We start from the raw sequence: 9,138 nt of genomic DNA on the forward strand, positions 1-9,138 counted from the left end.
AAAAAATCATAGAGTTATATGATGTTCAAAAAAAGGAAGGCACAAATAAAATTCAAACTACACTATAATGGCTGCATTAATCACAATATTAGTTTGCTGTTATTAAAAGCTTTTTCACTTCTGAGTTTATTAAGCTGTCACATCTACAATGGATATGGTTTTAGTTTAAAATCTCCTCCAAACTTTTTTTTTCTTATTACTCTAAATGCTCATCTCAAATTCATGACTGGGAGAGTATTTTTATTTATAATAATTTCACTTAGAGCAGTATTTTATCTTATTCTTAGATATCAGAATAAGCATTTGGATGAATTCTAGTGTAACTTTTAAAAACTTAAAAGCATTTCACAGTTCCTATAGCAAAGCAAATCACGTCTTTTAGTTGTATGAAACTAGTTTTTGGGTTTTTTTTTTTTTTTTGCTCAAGGTTAGACACATTCCCATCCCCACATTATGAAATTTTTAAATGTTTTTTATTGTGAAAATACTGTACAGAAGGCTTACAGTTACATGAGCAAGGTAATGAGTACATTTCTTATCAAGCATTGTTGCCTCCTCTTTTGTTTTTCCCTTACCATCCTGTGTGCTACAGTCAGTTCTACTCTGTAAGAATGACAAGCAGGGCTGGAAATGTGGCTTAGTGGTAGAGTGTTTGACTAGCATTCATGAAGCTCTGCCCTATAAACAAAAATAAATAAAATAGATTTTTTTCTCAAGCCAAAAATGTTGCCTCTTTTCCAAACATATATATTTGCATTTTTTACTACAAGGATCTCTCATTAAAAGATTTTCATTAAAAAAATGACAAGCATCAAGACATGCCTGTATTAGCAAAGAGTTAAGTAAGTCTCTTATTCACCTAGATACATGTGCATTAAATGAGGAGCACTTTAAGTCTTTCATCATTATTTTCACCCTAGTTTTGAAGCTCTTTGCCTTGTAAGCAGGTACTTTGAGGATTTGAGGAGACACACAATATAAAGTTGCTAGTTAGATTCTGGTTCCTACTTTTTACTGTTACAAAAAAAAAAAAAAAAAAAAGCCTGTACTGTATTGATCTGAAACAACACTCCCCTCTAGTGGCTAATAGCATGCAGTATACTATTTAAAGAGAATTTATAACTGTCTAGTTTTTGTTCTTTGATTTAATGTTTTTCCTAAAAATCTACTTATCAATATATAATCACAAACATTTTAGTTTCCTTTACGTTAATAAATTTTGCATTTCCAATTAATCGAGATTATATATTCATTTAAAAATTTTGAAACCTCCATTTACCTATGATATTTTAAATTCTGTTGTAGAAACCCATATATATGTGATAGTATTAGAGTTTGTAGTCAGGACTTCACACTTGTTAGGCCAGCGCTCCACACATGCAACTACTCCACTAATCCTTATCATGCTTGTTGTTTCTTGGGTTAGGCTCCTGCTTTAAGCTAGAGCCCGCCTGGACTGCCATCCTATTTGTACTCCCTCATTTGAGATGACGGGTACATGCAACTGCATCCTGCCACTGACGAATATGGAGTTTTTCAAACTTTGTGTTACCTGGATTGACCTCAAGACTCAATCCTCAATCTCTTCCTCTCAGGTAGTTAAGATTACTGGTGGCTTGAACCACCACATTTGGCTTTGCTCTAGAAATATTCTGGAACACAAATTAATTGTATTACTTCTGTATTTTACAATTCTAAATTTACAACACATATCAGTATTTAGTGTTGAATTTATTTTGCTATTTACTTCCATTGAACTTTACTAACTTTACCAACTCTTAAATGAAAATACAAAAGGATATTGCTAACAAGTTTCATGTAAATATTCCATTCATTGTCTCTTTATTGGTAGCAAGTATCTGAGATTCTTTCTCCACAGTCAGTGTGAAGTATATATTCGAATCTTTTGTTTATGCAACCAATACCTATTGAGTACTTGTCTCTTTTAGACACCAGTTTAGTCCTGGGCGACACAAAAGCAAAACATAAAAGTTTATGGAGTTTATATTTTAGTGTTAATATTTTGATTTTCAAAAGTCCAAATAACAGAGAAAATAACACTGGTTATGATAATTTTCTATAGAAGTAGTATGTGAAATACCATTACATGAAAAATTTGAAAAAAGGTAGTATTTTCATAATCAAGTGGAACTTATCTCAGGAATTTAAGGTAAACTTAACATTCAAGCATCTGTAAATACAATCACCATATTAACAAAATAAATCGTGAATTCACAAAATGAATTGTGAAATATCTGGGTAAATGCAGAAATTATATATGGCTGTCTTTTCTTCCTATTTGCATATCTAGCAATTTGTTGAAACCTGGAATTATAGTATATTGTAGTGACAAAATTATACCATTTTCTTGAGGATTCTTGAATCTATTGACAGTTTACCTGGGTCTATTCAAACTGCCAATTTTGCCTTTCCTGTGGTACATTGGTCTCTCTCCTCTGTTATGTTTTCATGGTTGCTCTTTAAGCTTTATTCCCGGTAGAATGATCTCTTACACCTCTTTAACTTGCTGGCCAGTCAGTGATGAGGATTGCTTTTCTGTAGTTTCCTTTGCTAGAGAGGATTGACCATATGGTTGGTGGTAGACACAGGGATGGGAAGGAAGATTTGGAATTCTATTTGAACATTTTGAGGTGTCTTTGAGCTGTCAAAGCAATTGGACATGTGAGGCAAGAGTTAAACAACTGGAGGCTTCAGAGACAAGAGTTTAAGGCTGGGTGGGTCCTGCCATTTTGAGTTTGGGCAGTGTATTTTCTATCACACAAGGTACTCACACTGAGAAATGTACTTTTAGGTAAAGCATCAACACTTTAGATGTCCTCTTGAATAAACATATCTTTTGAGACTAAATCTTGTCCGGTCTGATCTTTGCTTTTCTCTCAGGCTCTCATTACAGTTTGTGACAAATGGATTTGGGCAGTTCATCTCATGCCTTCTATGGTTCTCATTATCAGAATCTCCTGCTTTAATTTGAAGTGGCTTATTTCCACCCTTGTCTTATTTCCAATCTTTACCACTTTTTGTTAGCAAAGCTGAGAGTTTTCCTATAGCCAGATTAGGAAGGCTGGGATGTAGTACTCTCAGCTGCAAAAAACTAAACCAAAATAAACTAACCAACCAAAAGCTTGCAGTTGTGTTTTCTACTTTGATTCTGATGTTTGGTTCCCACTGAATTAATAAGAATTAAAGATGTTCTATATTTGAAATTTTCACATTTTATTATCTAGAAGGTAGTGTGATTTTGGCATAAAAACAGACATTGCTATGGTTTAAATGTATGCTTCCCAAAATTCAGGCATTGAAATTTAATGTATGATGGGATAAGACAAGAATCTTGAAGAGGTGATTAGGTCGAGTCAGGCTTTTCATTAGTTATCCTTATAAAAAACGGAAGCCTACAGAAACATTACCCAGCCTCTGATATTGTTATAGCCACACAAAATGGACTACAGCAGACATAAAGATGAAATAGAATAGTTTAGAAAGTTTTTCATAAACATCACACATCCATAATGTAAACACAATTGTTTTCTGTTAAATGTGTTACATAAGACAAATTTTCAACAAATGCTGGCAACTGTATAAAAGTGAACATAAATCTTACCTAAACAACTTGTGATTGTTTAGTAATATAGAATTCCTTGATTTACAAATACCAATAGTCTAACCAGTTACTTTAGAATGTCTGGGTTGCATCTGAGTTTTGTTAAAAAAATAAAAAGGTCAATAATGTTCTGGTGCATATTGGTACAAACAGTTTTATACAAGTTGACTTTTATGTGTTTACACCAAATGAACTGGCATGTTATCTCTGAAGCCCCATTTAATTGTAGTCCTACATGCCAAATTATTTTACTATTTTTATAGCTCACCTCAAAATTTTAAAATAGAATTTCAAATCTACACCATTCCTGCCTGAAACTGCATCAGTGTACATAACCACTCATGTATTCAAGCCTGTCTGAAGCTGCATCGGTGTACATAACCACTCACGTATTCAAGCCAAAGTGTCTGTCCTTGACTCTTCCATCAGTGGGTGTCTTGTACATGCACTTAGACACTTGTACCATCTTTTTAGCCACTATCCTGTTCAAGTTAACACAATCCCTCATCTACTGTTTTCTAATTGCCTTCTTATAATTTAAAACTGTATGAAAGTCTAAAGAGCATTTGAAAAATTTAAATGTTAATCTCCCCACCGTTTTTTTCACTTGCAAATTAATTTTAATGGGGTGCACTCTTTATGCCCAAAGAGATTTCCATTAAAATGTTACAGCTTCTCTATTGTTTGCTTGACTTGAATATTATTAAAATCCTTACAGCATTTCATAAACTGTATTTTGTTACTCTGGATTTCCTAGTTGCTGAAATTAAGCTCTTCGTTTGAAGGCCATGAATTTTCTATTATGAAATTAATTTGTAGGAGTGCTTTGTATAAAGGTATGAAGTTTCTCACTTGCCTACTCTGCCATTTGCCTTTTACTTTTCTATCATTTATATGCAGGTAAGTGTACATTTTCATTTTTGAGAATTCCTAGTGTGTCACCATAATTTCTGTATCAAACATACATCTGAGAACACTTTTGCTTAATTTATATTCATGCTTTTAATCCATATAGGTTTTTAATTTTTACTTTGTAGTAAATGTTAAGATCATGGTTATATATGTGATTTATTGCATGAGTAACTAATACCACTTATTTGGCAAATCATTGTTCCTTGAAATCCTACTTTGTCTATACTAAATTTTTACCTGGTATAGTATAATGTGGAACCTTGGTTCTAAATAATCTTCAGTAAGAGGAAGTAGGGTTTCTTGGAAAAGTGGGCAATTCTGCAGCAGAGAAAAGCTAACCCTAGAGCATGCTGGTCTGAGAAAACTAGTATATAGAAGACAACAGGATAGGGACATAGACATAGCTTAACTGTGGATTTGTTTGCAGCTCTATCAATTTTTGCTGTGCATTTGAAGCTTAAACAAATGTTTTGATTGGCACTTTTTATCACCAAGTAACATTTATCTAAGTCTTCTCTCAATTCTGTTTCAGAAACTATTGTCACATTTTTACCTTCTCAAAGTTTAACAAGGATAATATTCTCTATCTACACACACACACACATCCTTATAATTGGGATGTTCACTTACCTTGAAGTTAATAATTGATATAATTTGGGTTAAAACTACACTACTTTTCTGGCTTCATGTGTACCAGGTATTTATGATTCCACTCATTTCCCCTTCATTTGATCATGTATAACTTGGTTTAGAGAGGAATCTAAAATCATCAGTTGCCTATATGCTGTTAAATTTTATTTGTGCATGTAAGCTTGGCTACTTTAGAACCTTTTAGATACCAAAAGAACTTACAGTATCATTGTGTGACCACTTTATGTGGATCCATATTTCTGTATTATCCCAGGGGTTTTTTTTTGAATCTAGCATGTTTTTAGCATATTAAAGTTTTATTTTTCATCTATATTTAGAAATACATAGAATGTCACATAATCTTCTGGCTACTTCTGACAAATCTGGTGTAATTTTTAGCAGTTGTTCCACACAGAACTGCTTTACATTATTGCCCTATCACTAGCTTTAAGCAAGTTAAGGATGAATGGCTTTACAAAACAGAGCTTCCTCCATTGGTGGCTTTCCCCAAACTGCCTATCTAAGGACACAAAACAACAAACCTCTATATAAGACATATCTATGAAACTCCTTTTACTGACTTGTAGGAAAACTAAAGGGTCTTGAGCTATTTCCTCCCCACCTTTAACTCAGGGCAAATAAGATATCCAGGTTAGCAATGTATACTACAAATCTTTCCAAGTAGGCAGGCAGGTTTATCAAGGTTTGATTCATCTCCTTTTTTCCAATAGCCACTGCTTTCCACAGCTGGTCCAATGTACCAAAAACTGTTGCCATGTTCAGGTGGAAAGGTTAACCTTGAGTAATCCTCAGTTCCTAATATACTTCTCACCTTCTAATTTGTATTTTACCAATTATTTTTCTGTATTCTTGAAATGGAACTTTGAAATATTTAATCACTTTCTCCTACTCCATAGGTTTTCAAAGTCACACATTTCCAGACACTGATTTAGCTGGACACCACAGGCTTTGAACAGTATTTCCAATTAAAACAAAACAATACAGGTGGACCCATTGCAACAATGAGATGTACAAGTCATTATGTTGAAAAATGAACTTTACAACTTTGGCTGGGGGTGAAGGGAATGGGAAGGTGAAACAAAGGAGGAGGCAACAATGCATAAGAAATGCACTCATTACCTTGCTGATGTAATTGTAACCCCTCAGTAGGGTATTTTCACAATAAAAAAATAAAAACAAAACAACGAAACAACGGTGCAACCAAGAGTGAACTAATTTGGCCGTGATATTCACTATATGTTGGAAATGAACTATATAACTTGGAGGTGTGGGGAGGGAAAAAAACTGGGAGAAAATGAGGGAGTGACACTGTTCAAAAAGAAATGTATTCATTATCTGACTTGTGTTAAGTGTAACCCCTCTGTACATAACCTTTAGAGTAAAATTTAAAAACCAAAATCCCATTCTTTAATTTCAATTTTTTACTTTGTAGTTCTGTTCTCACTTTACCTCTGCTGTCATCAGGATAGAATCTCAGAGTTCATTCAACAATATACCGTAAGTATAATTGACAGCATATTCATTTGCTACTTACAGGAAATCTATACTGTATTGGAACATCAAACATCTTCCCATTTATGAAAAAAAAAAAAACCCAAGGAAGAACTTAGTTCAAACCTCAGTACTAGCACACACACAAAATAAAAACAAAATTGGTGGTCAACACTGAAAACATGCAGAAAGTACTAGTTTAATTCTGGAAGACAGATGATAGGTTTTAAGCAAAGAAATGACATTAAAAGATGGCTGTGACTTGGTAAGACAGTGATGAAAGACAATCAGTGTTTGAGTAGGCACTTATTTAGAAAATGTTGATAACCTACTGAATCCCAGAGGACCATTTTAGGAAGCAAATGGCATTCGGCTCTATAAAACAATGGCAATGTTAACAAAGCACAGTAGGCTTGGTTTTGCAGTTGCCAGTTCTAAGGTAAAAAGGAAATGAGGGGATTCTTTGTGGATGCTAGATCAATGTGAAATGTGCTGCAACAGTGAACTGATTTGACGTTTTAATGTATACATACAAGTTTAGTGTATATATCCAGTGCTCTCAGAGGGAGGGAAGCACATATCTGAAAATTCTAATTCCTACAAGGTAGACCCCATTATTTTCATTTAGGTATGATACCCTATCCAAAATGACCATACTTGGGGCCAGTCATCATGGACTAAAATTCAAGACAAGTACTTTTGATTCCAGTGGGATAATTTATACAATTCAGCTTGGAGGTTTCCAACCTTGGGATAAGCTAGTTTTTAACAATAGAACATAGATGTTCTATTTTGTGGAGGGCACATAATAACTTCTTTGGAGTTCAACACTAAGGTCTTCAAATCATTATTGTTGTGTTTAATGTTTAATTCTAATATTAGTACAAAGATCAATCATTCTTTCCCCTAGGCCCACCCTCAGAGTCACAGTAGTGCTATTTCCTATAAACCCACCCTCAGTCTTCTCATTTCCCAGAGACTAACTTTACTATGTGGTCTTTTAGAAAGGCTTTCCTATCTTTGGTCTCAAACGTAGATTCTGAAAAATTTCTCTGAATGTTTCAGCTTTCTTCAAAATTTTAACTATTAAGGTATTAAACCATTTATCTAGTACTTATTTTGCTAAATTAACATTTAGGAATTATTATTTTTCTTTTATATCTGTCCACAATAATACAATATACTCTAAGAACCTGAACAGTCTCCAACATGGTTGAAAAACCAAAAAACAAGGTATCTCTCAATAATGACATATTTGATACTAATGTGTCCATTCTTTCTGATATTACCAAGGCTTACTTGAGACACCATCATCACTACTGAAGGGCCTATTCATTCCTTTATTTGATATTCTTCAGCAATTCTTCTATGTTTTCATGACCTACGTCTTTGATAAGGAAGGCCTATCAAAGGACATAAGAGTCAATCTGAAAAAATTCTCACAATGACCAAAGCCAGAACACTTTGGTCAGTAAAATGAACAGTGTAAACTAACAAATCTAGATACAAACGGAGAGATAAATCTTTATTGAAGAACTCCAAATAGGTGTAGACATCTACCCTTAACAACAATGGTTCAACCTTAACTCTTATTCATATACTGGTCAGGTACACTTAGTAACTTGTTTCAAAGGAACAGGTTAAGGAAAAACAAGCAAATTCTACCCTGACCATTAACACCCCCAGAGATATGATATAATGTGCACCACTCACAGGTCACAAAGTTACTTGTATGGCATTCTTTGGAAAAACCTATAGTCCCTATTAAAAAAAAAAAAAAAAAACCCGCAACAACTCCCCACTGTGAACAACCAGCTACATCCAGTAATATTCAAGCAAGAGAGGGGGTCAGAACTCAAGATGGTCAAAGTTTTAAATGGAATTAAAAAAAAAAAGATTTAATTGGCTGAGCACTGGCAGATCCTCAACACTAGATACTCAGGAGGCTGAGATCTGAGGATGGTGGTTTGAGGCCAGGACGGGCTGGAAAGTTTGAGACTCTTACCTCCAAATGACCACCAAAGTCAGAAGTGGAGCTGAACCTCAAGTGGTATAGCACTAGCTCAGAGACAGCTCTTATGCCCTGAGTTCAAACTCCAGAACTGGCACCAAAAAGCCCAGCAACAACATAAAACAGAATCTATGTTCTTAGGGGTAAATTCCCATTTGTGTCCTTAAGCAAATTTTTAATTTCCTTGTTTAACAGTGCATCAAAATTGTGTACTTTTCTAGACATAAAACAATACAATTTTTTGGTAAAAAAAACTATAAATATTTTATATTTCAAAAACATTTCAGATGGACACTGATGTCTCCATGTAATCCTAGCTACTTGGGAGGCCAGACGGACAGAAAGTTGTCCCTTTCTCAATCTAAAACTGTGTGCAAGGGTGTGCATGGATGATCAAAAGTTATATGGGAGAATGAGACTGAGGAGGACTGAAGTTCTAGACCAGTCGAGG

Source organism: Dipodomys ordii, unplaced genomic scaffold, assembly GCF_000151885.1.
Source record: "Dipodomys ordii isolate 6190 unplaced genomic scaffold, Dord_2.0 Scaffold51, whole genome shotgun sequence".
In the NCBI taxonomy this organism is placed as follows: Eukaryota; Metazoa; Chordata; class Mammalia; order Rodentia; family Heteromyidae; genus Dipodomys; species Dipodomys ordii.